We start from the raw sequence: 16,517 nt of genomic DNA, 5'->3' as shown, positions 1-16,517 counted from the left end.
TTGTTATTTATCGTTCTTTTTCTACATTGGTTTGAATATTTGTTTTATCCCTTTTCATTATAGTGTGTCAAACTTTTGACTTTGATAAAGATACAACTCGCGAATTTATTACTACCTATAAAATAAAAATTTGGGATATGATTACCGAGTCTCGACAGTTAAAGCCTTTAATATTGGTGAGGGACATTTGATATGTAAGATGATTTTCAAAATAAAACCAGGATTCATCAAATTTATTAGTTTAGTTTATGGTTATTCTTTGAAGATTTATCACAACATTAAGATTGACAGAACAAAAGTCTATGTTGACCTTAAAAACTTTTAGTTGTGTTTTGACAGAGAAATTGGACTATAATAGTCAGATTTAAGGGAATGGTAAAATTGAAGCTCCCTTTTGATTTCATTAATTTTCCGGTGTATTGCGAAAGAGTTACAGTAATTCAACCGTTAGTTTAAAGGCAGTCCACACATATGACACAATAACTGCAGTGTGCCTCGATTTACTTCCTCAGAACTTAATGTTATTGTTCGGATTGATTAAAGAAAAAAGTAAACTCACAAAAAAACCGAACTCTAAGGGAAATTCAAATCGGAAAGTCCCTTATCAAATGGCAAAATCAAAGCTCAAACACATCAAACGAATAGAAAACAACTGTCATATTCCTGACTTGGTACAGGCAGTTCCTCATGTAGGAAACGACGAATTAAACATTAAACGGGAAAGCCCCGTTATGATTTGGAAAATTTTCTGGTTTGGTGCTATTGAGTTGTTGGACTTTAACTTCAGATTTGAGTAAATATTTCACAAGCTGAACCTTAACTTGAGTATATTTGGATTGATTTAATGGAGAATTTACATTATTGTTAGAAAAGGTGAAAAAAGGTATCATTTGATTTGAAAATTTTTCAATTTGCCATTTCAGAGTTATCATGGGACTTTAACCGTCAGAATAATAAAAGGTCATATTCATGCTTTAGCTCTAGTATGCTTTGATCAAATTACTACAATTTTTTAACTGTTGTTGGGAAGAAGAGTGACGTTTTTGTTTTGTTTTGTAGTTTTTAATGGTAACTTGCACATATCAAATTATTAATTGTTTTTGTTACTTGAATTTTTTTCACAACTATACATAATATTTAATAAAAATAAATCTTATTCCAAAAATTATTTTTGTTTCCTTTTCCCTTGTCAATTTATGTATTTCTTCAAAGATGTGAATCAGGATATATCTTAGCTAAAAACCATTACCCTTTCCCTCTTCAGAGTTAAATGGTCGTTCTCTAAAGGATATTCTCAACTTATGCAATTGTTGTTACTGAGCCATTTTAACAAATTGGATTAGATTCCTTATTCTAAATATTTTACTTTATTCTTCTAACGATTTCAGTATGCACAAGACGGGTGTATCATGAGCTCTGTTCATACTTACTTATTGAACTGCCTGTTACAAAGGTCGCAAAAATGAGACGTAGCAATCCTATATTTAGTCATCATCGTCAACAATTGTGTTTAGTCTGTGGTTAAATTGTTTTTTAGACATCGATAATGCTTGAACAAAAATACCCGTGTTTTTGCTAATTCTTCCTACCTTCAATAGATTATAATGCGTACTCTAAAGATATTTTTGTCATTTATAAACATGCACTATTTGATTCAAAAACTTTTAAAAAATAAAATCATTTGCGTATCTATTGACCTATTTTTTTCAGCATATTAGTACAAATACAGGAATTTTTTTGGCAGCCTAGCTTCGTCCAACATTTACGGAATTCTCTGAAACTAAAACAGAGGTTTCTTCAAGATAAAGAAAAATGATCTTTAGAATTCAATTTTATCTTCCACATATCTATAGTCCAGGGTTAAAAAAAAATAGGAAAAAGTAACGAAGAATATATCGAGTATGTCAATATTTATATGGTCAAATTTGTGTGTCAGCGTGATGAAATGGGGAATTGTCTTGATTCTTTCCGAAGTCTGTTTTAACTTTTATCATATGACGTGCGGAACTTTGGAACAGAGCCAAGTGTATGATTCTATAAAGCTAAGCATCGTTAACCATCCTATCAATACATCTCAAATAATTTAAATAAAGCTTTCATAGTTCGATCAACTATACATTTTGCGATTATTGAAAAATAAATAGAGAATATCATATGGCTTTTTCAATATCACATCCGTATCAACCCGAGACACCAATATAATCCCAAGAGCTCTGCTCGAGGAATTATATTGGTTGAGGGTTGATACGGTGTGTGATATTGAAAAACCCATATCATATACACCTTATTATATACATATACCTCACGTAGATGTTTTTTTTTATGTGACATTACGTCATACAGATAAGGAGGTTTGAAATGACGTCATACAGATTAAAGGTGTGATAAAGCCTTTGCAATCGTGCTGATATCGATATCATCACGGGTGGCTGATACAGCACGCTTGTCAATGATTGTATTAAACATACAATTTATCTGTATTTACTACTAAGTATATAATAAAAGGAAATAATATGTATATGTCAAAGGGAAATCAACCAAACGACACAAAATAAAAAAATGACGACCGACAGTAAGAGGTCTGACTACGTTCTTGATATAATGTGCATTATCAAACATCTGTGATTTAAAGGTCATGATAGCCGAATGTTTCTTGAATAAGACGTTCAAATAGATTTTACCTGTCCGGAAAACAACTTCTTAAGTGTTAGGATTCTGTGTCGATCAACTAATATTTGATCCTAATGTCAATATTCCCAAAATCATTAAAACAAGATGTTTTGTTAAAAGTTGAGTCCGAAATGTTTAAATATCTTTCCTAGTCGAAAGCTTTGTAATCGTTTTTAATTTTCAGCAAGACACGACGTTTTTAATAATTCAAATCTAGTTTGCTATCAATGGGATTACTTGTTTTAAATTGAATATTTACAATCTCACGCGGTATTACTTAGCTTGGAGAACAAACATTAACCGAAGCGAGTGATACTATCGAATTTAATATTAACAGCTTTCGTTGTCAGACGAACAGCCTTGTTTGTTTCAGTATCTAGGGAAATCAATTTCCTTCAAATGTTTAGTCCCTATTTGATATATGATCATACATTTGTCGAATTAAAACTGATGACGCATAGCAACTAATAGATACGTCAATTGAATGTTTACCCAGCTAAAAGTCTTGAACAATGTCAGAGAAGATTCTTGTATATGCATAATCGACTTTATATTATTTTGCTGAACATATGAGGTTTGACAAAATGGGGCATAACTCAATAATACTTTTGTCAAGTAAACAACAAACATTGCATCTATATGAATGAAAGAAGGTATTTTGATGTCTTTCAATGACACATTTACTTAACAACATTAATATCCAAAAGAGATACTTGAGTTCAACGTGCATTATCGAACAAAAGATTTGTGTTTATACAATATGTCCCGCACAAAATAGTTCCAGTGTCTGAACAAAACTACGAGATATCCACTATCAACAACAAATTAAAAAATAACGGAAACATGATAATAATAATATATTTAAATGGGACAAAAAGCAACCACTACAGAGATTTCTGAAGTATTACAGTGTCAAAGTTTTAATTTGATTTAACTTTCCTACTTTTTGGTTCGGTCGCCACTCGTGAATGTTAAGTAGACGAAACGATGATGATGGAAGTTTTGGATAACCTTGACTGGCTATACAGCCCTCGCACGGTCGGTAGACGAAACGAGTGTCTAGTGTACCAAGTTATACGTGTGGTATCCCTCAATAAGAGTTTTTAAACAGTTGTTTTTCTTTTTATCTCAACCTACTTAGATCATAAAATGTACATATATATGCTAAATATAAGATACCATTAATAATAAAAAAGTCAACTATAATTGTAATGAGACTTGATGTAGATGATCTCAAATCAAACAGTCTACAGATAAGAATTAAAAATGCTGTCTGATTTCTTGTCGGTGTTATCCACATTAAAGTCTATATCAATGGGCTATCTTATTCTTAAAAAATAAAAGATAGTCTAAAAAAAACCCAAAATTAACATTATCAATGATACATGTAAATGAGGTCAAGGACAAACAGACATATACACCTTACATTTATACCATACCAATCCACCATTGAACTGAGATCAAGTCAGATGAACACTGCAGACAACATATGTACCTTGCAATCATTCCACAAATCAAATATAGTTGAGCTATTGTTATATTATTATTTAAACTTTGGTGAATAGTTGTCTCATTGGCAATCATACCTCATCTCCCTATTTTTATATTATAGTATATGAGAAACAGACATAACCATGAAAACTTAACATTGACAAATGAACAATGAAAATGAAGTCAAGGTCAGATAAAACCTGGCAAGCAAGCATGTTAGCCTTACAATAATTCCAAACACCAAATATAGTGGCACTATTTCTTATGACATCTAATATATAGACCAAACTGGAAAAAGCTTACATAGTCAAATGCATAATGAAAAAGGTCACGGTCAAATAAAAAACTTGCCGGACGACAGATAGTAATCCCTATGTCTAGCATTCTGCGACTTTTGTCACAAGCGAGACAAAAACGTAATACGCCAACACATATATACATTTAAGTCCTAGTATGTAGTCATTCACTTTTTTAAAACAAAGGTAGCAATACACATTTCGCTTCATCGCTAAATGATTATCCAAATATATTTTGTGCTATGTAGGACAAGATTTATAATATGAACAGATCCCTGATACAATATTGCAATGGCTCGGGTCGGGGGAATTTAATTGTCGAGCGTATACAAATAAAGTGCAGACAGCTTCAGGAAATTGACCTACAATACCCTTTTTGAAATTTATTTGCAAAAAGTGAAACGAAGAACATATTGCGTATGTCAATAAGTATGTGTTAGAGTGGTGAAATAGGAAATGATGATATTTCTTTCCAAAGTTATTTTTCAGTTTTATCATATGACGAGCAGACAGAAAGCTTAGGATATGAAACAGAACAAAGTGTATGTTTCTATAAAAGTAAACACCGATAACCATCCTATCAATATATATGAAGCAATTTAAATAAAGTTGTCATAATCAGATAAACTATACATTTAGGATTATTTAGGAAATAGTGATAATTACAAATATTAAGAAATACAAGATGATGTATACGTCAAAGGAAAAGCAAGCCAACAACACAAAAACCCGACAACATACAGGGGATCTGACTACGTTCAAGATATAATGATAATGTGCTTTGTAAAAAGTTGTGATTTAAATATTTAAAATTATGATTGTAGACATTTTCGTCGATAGCACGTTAAAACAGATATTAACTGTCCATGAATAGCTACAAGAAAGTGTTAGGAGCCTGTATCGATCAAATTATATCTGATCCTAAGATCAATATTCCAACAATCATTAAAACAATATTTGTTGTCAGAATTTGATTTAGAAATTTTAAACTATCTTTCCTAGTCGAAGGCTTTGTAACCAATTTTTGTTGAGAGGAAGACACGACACTTTTAATAATTAAAATCCATTTTGCTTTAAATGGGATGACTTGTTTTAAATTGAAAATTTACAATCCCATGCGGTACTGGTTAGCTTGGAGGACAAACATGACCAGAAACGAGCGATGCTATCGAATTTAAAATTATAGCCTTCGTTATTGTACGAACATGCTTGTTTGTTTCACTATCCAGGGAATTCATTTTCCATTAAATGTTTATTCCCTTTTGAATATATGATCATGTATTTGTTGAAATAAATGTGATCACGCATAAGAACAAATAAATAAGTCAATTACAGGTTGTTTGCCCTAATACTTTAATGTAAATTCAGCTAAAAGTTGGTTCTGTCTTGTAATCTTTAGGTAAGAAGGTTGAGATAAAAAAAATGTGTAAAAACTCTTGAAAGATGCGACACGTATAATTTGTTTTCGCTTAATCGAATTATGACTATAAAACAGCGGTATACTACTGTTGCCTTTTTGAACAAGGTCAGAGTAAATTCTTGTATATGCACTGTCGATCTTATATTATGAAGTTTGACAAAATGGGGCATAACTAAATAATACTTTTGTCAAGTAAGAAACAAACATTTCAACTATAAATGAAAGGAGATGTTTTGATATCTTTCAATGACATAGCAACCTAACAAACCAAATATTCAAAAGACATACTTGAGTTCAACATGCATTCTAGAACAATAGACATGAGTTTACATAATAATAACCCCTTCCCCCTCCATCCACAACAAAATATAACATTATCAATGATTCATGTAAATGAGGTCAAGACCAAACAGACATTTACACCTTTCAATCATACCATACTAATCCACCATGGTCAAGGCCAGATGAATACTGCAGACAACATGTACATCTCGCAATCATCCCATATGCTAAATGGTAGTTGATCTATTCTTATAGTATATTAGAAAGCGCCATAACCACGAAGACTTAACATTTACAAATGAATAATGAACAAAGAGGTCAAGGTAAGATATTACCTGCCAAACAGAAATGTCCACCTTACAATTTTTCGAAATACCAAAAATAATTAAAGTATCTGAGAATTATACCAACCGTAAAAAGCTAACATAATCCAATGAATTATAAAAAGGTCACGGTAAAATAAGACTTGACAGACGGACATGCACACCTTACAATTATTTCATATACCAATTACAGCTGATCTATTGCTTATAGTATGTCGGAAATAGACAAAGCAAAACAAATCAACATTGACTAATGAAAATGCAGTCATGGTTAGATGAAACCTTTCATTTGGACATATTAACCTTATAATTATTATTAACACCAATTATAATTGACCTATTGCTTACAGTATCTGAGATAAGGGTTTGGCCTCAAAAACTTAACCTTGATCACTGATCCATGAAATGAGGTCGAGGTCAGGTTAAGAATGTCTGACGGCTATGTATTCCATACAAGGATCCCATATACAAAATACCACTCTTAACGAGTATGACAAAAAATATAAATGCTTTCCAAGCAGTCGCTGAACCATGAAAAGGAGGCCAAGGACAAATGACTTATGACAGACAGAAATTTGTAACATAAGGCAACTGCATACAAGGCATGAAACATCCAGGTCTTCTACCTTTTAGAATATACAGCTTTAAACGATTAGTTTATGGCGCCGGATACCAATATCTATGTTTCGTATTCTGCGTCTTTTGTCACAGGCGAGATTAAAACGTAATACGCCAGCACAAACACACATTTAAGTCCTAGTATGTAGTCAATAAAATTGAGAATAGAAACGGGGAATGTGTCAAAGAGACAACAACCCGACCAAAGAGCAGAAAACAGCTCAAAGCTACACATCGCGAAAATCCAGCACCCGGTGGCGGGCTTCAGCTTTATCCTAAAATAAATGTGTAGTAGTTTATAGAAAATGGACGTCAAACTAAACTCCGAAACATATATTGAATGAACTGAAATTAAAAAAAAAACATACTAGACTAACAATGGCGAGAGGTTCCTGACTTGGGACAGGCGCAAAACCACGGCGAGTTAAACATGTTTTATGAGATCTCAACCCTCCCCATTTTGGAAATAAAGATATCAATACAGGGGCAGATATTTGTTTCCTTCTTTTTTGCATGTCATTGCTCTTTACATATTCACATAAAAAAGTAAGTTAAAAATCTACTCTGAAGACGAGAAAATCAAATCAAATACAGGGATAACTACGACAAACCCAGTTCGTAGTTATTGAAACATCTAAGTTTAACATCATATGGTGTCTTCGATTAACTGTCTCAAATGCCATGAATATTGAAATGTTCAAATATCACAACCAATAATCGATTGGATTGTAATTTTCATCAGGATAATTTTATGCAGTTTACATATTAATACCACCAATTATTTAAGAACCAAAGTAATGTCAGAAATTTACAATATGTTGGTCAAAGTGATTAATCCGGGAAGCCTAAATTTAGCGTTAAGTATTTAAAAATAAATACATCCTTAACAGAAACATGCAGTATACAAGGTAAGCGCTCACGTGTTATTTTAAAAATAAAAATCACTGTTTCTCTGTTCTTTTATTTTCAAAATTTATCATCTAAGCGTATAATATAACCCTCCCCAAAAAAAAACACGAGTTTTTCGAAAAAAGGATTAACTTGACTCATATAAATATGCAGGAATACAATTTACTCTGATTGTAAACTTAAAACGACAAAGAGACTGTGTATCTTACTAGGTTCTATCTGCATCTTCATCACTGGACGCTTTCCAACATTATAGACTAGAATAGTATTTATGACTAAAATCTCTTTTTTCACTTAAAGGCAATATTTCCTATAAAAAGAATTTCAAATTCATCTACATGTATGTTGACGTATTTGCAGAGTTTCTATCTATCTACTATTGTTTTCAAGACAAAAGGTCAAAACGTTAAAATATAATATAAATCGTCACTAGCTCCATATAAAAGCTTGAAATATTGTCTATTGTTGAATATGGTACATGTGGTATTTTGCTACTTAGATTAATCTTGGTTAGTTTAGTCGTTTAGTTATATTCCACTGAATCCATTAGATGTTGAATATGTACTGATTGATATTTTAGTCTTAGAAACATGTTTTTTTATTAGTTGTTATTGGTTTTGAATTAACTGTCAGTAACTGCGAGTCCTCTCAGATCTGTTCTTATTGTCTTTTTTGTTGTTCTAGGTATATATAAATACCCTGCCACGTCCGGTCTGTGTTTTGTTAGCTGTTTTTTATGTTTTGCAATGATCTAACGATCAAAGCCTTTTCAACTAAATTTTATATCTAATGATTTAAGCCCTTTTCAATTAAATTAATAGTTCGTTCTTATGTTGTATTGTTTAATCACTGTTTCAGGTTAGGAGGAAGGTTTGAATCCAGAAAACTAATTTAACCCCGTCTCATGCAGTATATTCAGGAGCCTGTATTTCAGTGGTAGTCGTTTGTTTATCATATGTGTTTTTCATTCATTGTTTTGTACATAAATCGGGCCGTTTTCTTTCTCGTTAGAATTGTTTTACATTTGTCATTTGGGGGCCTTTTGTAGCTTACTAAACGGTATGGGCTCATTATTGAAGGCCAAAGGTGACGTATAGATTTTAACTTCTCGGTCATTGGGTCTCTTGTAGGGAGTTCATAATTATCATAAACATTATTCTGACTAAATAAGTGATTGAAATTAAACAAACATCCAGTGGCAAATATTTGTTATCACTTCGACATATATAAATATATATCGTAAAATATGATATAACCCCGTCACACTGGATCACGATCGCACTACGATCTCTGAAAAAGAAATGCAAATTTCGACGGTCGTGGTAAGGTTTTCATAATCGTGATGAGCGTGGACCACATTTTCACATGCAAACAAATCGTGGTGCGGTCGTGAAGAAATCAGGTCGTTGTACAAGCGTAGTGAGAGCGCAGTAAGGTTGTGGTAAGATCGTAAAGGTCGCTGTAACATCGTAGCGAAAGCGCGATTTTAGTAGGAGAGACTGCGCTACGATTTCACAGCGACGTTACTACGACTTTACTACGACAATCATGTTCTCACTGCGACCCAACAACGCTTCTACTTCGACTTTACCACGTTTATACCACCCTGTTCAAGACCAAAGTACGATTCTAACACGCTCATGTCGTCCTCATCACGCTCTTTTTATGACCTGACTACGTTCATACTACGACCATTTCGAGTTCTAGTCATGCTTATTGTCATTGTCAGATTAAATAGAAAAAAAGCTCTCCAGGTTTTGTTTGAAACATCAATTTCAATTGAACCATGAAAACACAAGAACATGTACATGTAGTAATTCTTCTACAATCATTAATACAGAAACACAGTCTTAACGACCTGGCCATGATATTGTTATTGAGAAAGCGAAGAAGAAGAATAAAAAGAAATTAAGACGGCGTAGGTCCTGTTGGGGTTTTCCTTGGTTATCAACCGAAAGAAGACTCCAGTGTGGTCATTGTGATCAGTTGATGAACGAGTTACGTCTCGAGGATGAACCTTTCTTCTTTAATTTTTCGATAATGCCACCAGAGATGTTCGATGCACTATATTTAAAAGAGTTAAACCAAGAATCAAGAAAACAGATACTCTATATAGAAGAGCCTTGTCGCCTGGTTTTCAAATTTGATATCACTTTAAGACAATTAGCTACTGGTGAAAAATATTCTACCTAGCAGTATGACTTAAGAGTTGCTCGGAATACTGTAAGCATATTTTTACCCGAGCAATAGTTGAAGAATATAAAGCGGATATAATATTGTTTTCCTTAAAAATATATTCTGATTCCTAAATTGATGAAAAATATTCTGTTCAAGCAAGGGAAAATATATTCTGAATGCAGATTTTCCCCATACCTTATGTTAAATTTTGAACAAATTTGAACAAAATAATTTGATTGATAGTGTTGAATATAAATAAAATTGTTCACGCGTCTTGAAAATATATTCTGAATGCAGATTTTCCCCATACCTTATGTTAAATTTTGAACAAATTTGAACAAAATAATTTGATTGATAGTGTTGAATATAAATAAAATTGTTCACGCGTTGTTCAGACAACAAAATATCCCCTCCCCCCTTGAAGTTAAATAGTTTCTCCCTAAGTCAAAGTACGGCCTTCAACATGGAGCCTTGGCTCACACCGAACTGCAAGCTATAAAGTGCCAAAAAAATTACTTGTACAAAACAATTCAAACAGAAAACCGAACAAGAAACATATGAACCACACAAACAAACAACAACTACTGAAGAACAGGTTCCTGACTTAGGACAGGTGCATCAAAATACAGCGAGTACGGATATTTTTGTATAAAGGTGTCTGTATTAGCACAAACATCTCCTTCAAATTTCTTTATTCGACCTTATTAAAAAATTCTTTATTCTAACAACAAAAATCGGCATGATGTTGTGAACAACCGTCCTTGACTTTAATAAGAAATATGTGTTTATGCTCGAAACAATTTCAGGGGTCGCGATTTGACGTCGACTAAAACGCTCTGACGATCGCTTCAATATTCATATTGTACAAAAAAAAAAAAAAAAAAAAGACTCAATTACTTTTCTAGATGCTGGAAGCGGATATATTTAAAAACTTTTTTTTTCTGTTTAAAAAAAATATTTGCGGGCCGGTCCGTCGAACAAGGGAATTAAATTGATATGGCCTAATTAAATGATTGAAGATGAATAAAAGTAATTAAAGTAAACAGATGTAAATCACTGCAAAGTAATAAAGACATTTTAAAAATTCACATCATCAACATAAGATAAAAATATAATTATCAAAGAGCAATAACCGCGATTTGCTCATTTGGTCAATATGGATTACCTCCCTTTGTCAAATAATCAAAAATATTTCATATAGTGGCGTTTCGGGAGAATTTAAGGCGTTTCGTAGAAAATTTGACAGTTGTTCCTAAAGCCCTGGTGAAAACGCCACTCAGAAATAACTTTTTTCACCGAAGAATTTCCCAAAATTAGTGAAAGGTCCAAAAAAACGAACGAAAAAAATAAACGAAAATCTAAATTTCTTCTTATATTATGGATTTCCATAATTTTATGAATTACGAAATCCCATAATATAGCAATACAATTATTTGAATAACTAATATTTTTAAACTTCATAATAATGTGTTTAATTAGGATATTTCATAATATTATGCAATTTCCTATTTGCCTCGACTGTGGTATTTTGCTACTTAGATTAATCTTGGTTAGTTTAGTCGTTTAGTAACTGTCTCGTGGCCGAATACCAGACATATTCTTTTATTCATTAATACGAAGGTCTAAAACACACACAAACGCTACGATATTTACTCATTTTGGAATATTTAGTTTCCTAGGACGGAAAATTTATTGTCCAAATTTCCTTTTTGTGTCGATAAGCTGGAGAAAATAATTAGGACGTTTTTTGTACAGATTGTTATGTTTTCTCCTGTTATGAATTTAAATGCGACAATTGCTACTTGTTATCAAATGACGTGCATAATATAAAATTCATCATTTCCATTAGATAACCAACAATAAGTTATATGTATTAAAACTGTCAAACAGAGATTGGTTGATATTAAAGTGTAGGACGGCATGGTTCTATATTAGCCGTTTTACTTTGTGCTTATTTTCAGAAACTAGGAGCATTGAAACAGTAGATTCATGTGTTGTTTGTATCTATGTTTAATCTATCTAACATTGTTTTGTCCTGTCTGCGACGAATTTCACAGAATGCATATTTTTTAATGCTAACCTAGCTGCAAAAAAGGCCAAAGGTTAACTGTTACGATGACCTTTTTATTATGTTTGTTGCTGTATAGCATATTTGTTTTCGTCATTATTTTTGCATAGATCAGGACGTTAGTTTTCTCGTTTGAATTGTTTTACATTTCGGGGCTCTTTATAGCTGACTATGAATATGGGTTTTACTCATTGCTGAAGGCCGTAAGGTGACCAATAGTTGTTAATTTCTTTTTCGTGTTGGTCTCATGTGGAATGTTGTCTCATTGGCAATCATACCACATCTTCTTATTTTTATATTTAATGTTAATTTCTTGGCAATCGTTAGGGGACCACCATTTGATATCGGATTGACTATTCATTTTCATCTGTTGCTACACATGCTTATGTTTTCCACACATTGTACACGATTGATTCCTGCTTTTCGGGTTGCAGAATATTCGTTTTCATTTTATCTTATGCAAGGTTATCTATTTTCAGGTTTTACTAGTCCAGGATATTCATTTTCAAAATCCGCTCTAGCCCTCACCCCCACCCCCGAAAAAAATTAAATGGTCGTCCCAATAAAGATACAGAAATATTGAATAGTGAAATATATTTTGATTTTGATATGTTTTTACGGTAATCTACTATCGGGATGATCCCGTTCAAAGGTTCAAGAAATGCTGTAAATAGCCATAACTTGCAAAATGTTTATCATAAGGATCTACGTTTTCACCATCGCACCCCCAGTCATAAGACCTTAATGGATGTCAGAGTAATAGTTTTGTGAAATTTGAACTTAAAAATCATTTCCGCCGTTCAAAAGTCTCTTTCTTGTTTTAAAAATACAACATCGTCTTTGGATTCAGTATAGCATGATCTATTACATGATACATGATACATGATACAGTTTTAAACCATAAAGGGAACTTCCGGTTACAAACGACGTGCTTTCGAAAACGTCTACTCTGAACACGGGCTAAACATAAACTTATGTAATAACACATATCATTTTAATTCGTTGTAAACATTTACATTTAGTTGTGTTTTTGTTTGGTTGGTTTTTATTATGTCTGGCCTTAAATATAAGATTTTATTATATTTTCAAAATATCGCATACTTACACGAGTTTGCCGGGATTTTCATTTTGTTAAAAGATATGCTGTTGTATGGATAAATAATAGTCAGCTCCCTTTTGATGTAAAAGTTTTCTGGTTTGTCGATGTTTTAAAGATTATGAGATTTTAAGGGGCAACCGTAATAAAAAGTCCTATGTATCTAATGTCCTATATTGACTCTAGAAAGCTGGGATGAAATGCTTTGAAACTTTACATTACTGTTTGGGTCAGTAAAGTGAATATACATTTCGATTTTAAGAACAGTCTTATTTGTCATTCCAAGTTATTGGACCTTTACCATCAAATTTAAGTAAATTTGTCACATGCTGTGCACTAACATGTACTTGAATATTTTAGAATTAATTTACTTCAAACTTTAAATTTTTGTTTGGAGTAGTGAGTAATTTTTTACTTATATGTTAATGCCTTCTACAATTTTCTTTTATATTATTGTAATAATTGCAACAACAAAAAACACGACGAGTTTACCTTTCGCCCATGGAGCAAGAGTTTAATTAATGTATTTATCTATAAGACTCATGCATCTTCCTTCGTAATACATTCAATGTCATGTAGTAACAGTTTTCGTCCTGTACCAAGTCAGGAATATGGCAGTTATTATCTAATAGTTCGTTTCTATATATGTTGACGTTTGTTTTTTTTAGCAGTTCAGTATTTCTGTTGTGCCGTTGTTTTCCTCTTATGGTTGATGTGTTTCCCTCGGTTTTTGGTTTGTGACTTGGATTTGTTTTCGTTTAATCGATTTATGACTATTGAACAGCGGTATACTACTGTTATCTTTATTTGTCGTGTTGATAGTTTCGTGTTAATAGCAGATCTTTTAAATCTGTTTCATTTATTGAAAGTTTTCTAGGCACGTGCTTGACATATTTAACCTATGTTCAGATTTCGTTAATTTAATAAAGAAGAAAAATAAAGGTATCACACAAAAAATCTAAAAATAAATCGAATAGTTTCTTAGATTCATATATCAATGACACAACAACACACCAAAATCAAGTTGTCTGTTGTTTAAAAACCATATGTTTACCTTAAGATGTCATAATGTTCCTAAAAGCAGCGAGACCCGGTGCACCGAGAAGTAATCTTCTCCTGCTAAGCATGCATTACCCGTCATGCGAATCCACACTCAGTAAAAAGGTCAAAATCAGATCGATAAAATTACAAATTAGACGATTATTATAAACACTATGGTACATGTATCTCATGATCTAAGCCCGCGAACACATGTCGCTAGTTGAGACACAGACATATTATATCAGTCAATCTATTCATGATGTAGACTGTCAAACTAATGTAATATTAATTTCGGTTGTTCTTCCTCATAAATCTGTTGGAATAGATTTTATGTAAGTAGCACATTCTAATGAAGTCCGTATAGTGTGCAAATTCACCAGCGTAACGTATAAATTGAGTTATGTAAACGCGATACGACGAGGCAGAGGGTAAGTTACTGCAGAGAATTAGGAAGTTGCCAATTTGAAAATTTGAAATCATCACGTTTGTCGTAGATACAAGTTTGTAGTCGTCCATATGTTTCAATATCGAGGAAAAGATCAAACTATGAAGCAGTCCTTCTAATTTCCGTAGTATCCTTAATTTCAAGTTCAATCGAATATATGAGATCCAATTAATTAATGAAATGTGATTATACGTGGGGAAAAGACAGTTGTCTGTTGTTAAAACCATATGTTTACCTTAAGATGCCATATAGTTTTGATTTTGGTGTGTTGTTGTCTCATTGATATATTCAAAAGTAAGATATAAACGAAGGTGCGAGTTTCATGTGTGTGTGGTACTTATTTCAACCATTGTGTACTGTATCTTCTTCATGGAACAGAACTACGGAACTCAGGAGCTTAAGATAGAAAATAAACAAGTTTTGATTTTCACATGTTATTTATTTAAAAAAAAAACACATACAACAATCTCGAGTTTTTTTAATGAATGATTAAAACCGATGGACCCACGTCAATCGGCGTAATACTCATTTTTTTTTCAAACTTATTATATAAACACTGTAATCAAACATATGTTTCTTACATTTTTATACCACCTACAAGAGGTTTCTAAACATCTTACGAACGGACAAAAAATCTACGAACGCATCGTAAAGTAGCAGTGGTTTTGATTAATAAAATAGTTTCTACTGATATTGGGTGTGTTTAAAGACACCAGTCAACAATTTAATGTGTATAGTACGATCTTGTATTTGCATTGTTGTGGTTACACATTAGTGCATTAAACGTTTTGTGTTGTTGAATTTTGCGAAATTTTCGATTTTTTTTTTTTGTGGTATATGCTTTTGATTTATCTTCCGTAACCCATTTAAAAGTATCTTGTATTTAAAATGTCGTTGTAATTACATTAAATGCACACACAATTGATCAAGTATGCTTAAATGTCAAGATCTACATTGTAATGAATGACAAATCACGGTTTATGGATACTTTTCTGTGGCGATATTGTGGTTTGAAATAAAATATTTATCTAATCTTCATTCATCTGAAGCAACATTTTACCCTAAGTTCAACAAGTTACAACTTGCATTTTATGTTTGCATTAAAATCAAAATCTGAGTTAACAGTAAGTCACAGTTTTGATTTTAAGGAATGTGCGTGTAAAGTTGTCACTTTGAACAACATTTTATGCATGGATGACTGCAACGGTTTTGTGTCAAGACAGCTTCAAGAAATTATTGGCCAATCAAGACCAATATATCTGCAGTGCACATGATCTTCGTTAGTTGTAAAAATTCCAACAAAAGTAGAATAATCTTATCCTTTCCTTTCTGGGGATGAATGTCAAACGTAGGGTTTTGAAAGTCACAGTGATCTAAAATTTTGTCACTTCAAAGGTCTTATCTAAAACTCGTTAACCATAACAAAATTTCCATATTCAATGTTTCAGGTTGATATATGTAAGCGTAAAGCAAATTTGATTAACATTTATATTTATAATAACTACTGAAGAGATAAGATATTGTTCGCCTTTGTCAAGTTTTATGGACTTTTTTTCAAATTTACATTAGAGTTTGATATGTTCGTCCCTGCTGAGTCTTTTCAAGACGAAACGCGTGTCTGGCGTATGGAATTTTCATCTTAGTATCTATGATGAGTTTATTTGTACTTTTTTCCGACTG

Source organism: Mytilus californianus, unplaced genomic scaffold, assembly GCF_021869535.1.
Source record: "Mytilus californianus isolate M0D057914Y unplaced genomic scaffold, xbMytCali1.0.p SCAF_5, whole genome shotgun sequence".
Lineage (NCBI taxonomy): Eukaryota > Metazoa > Mollusca > Bivalvia > Mytilida > Mytilidae > Mytilus > Mytilus californianus.
Note: the sequence above shows the minus strand (reverse complement) of the source record.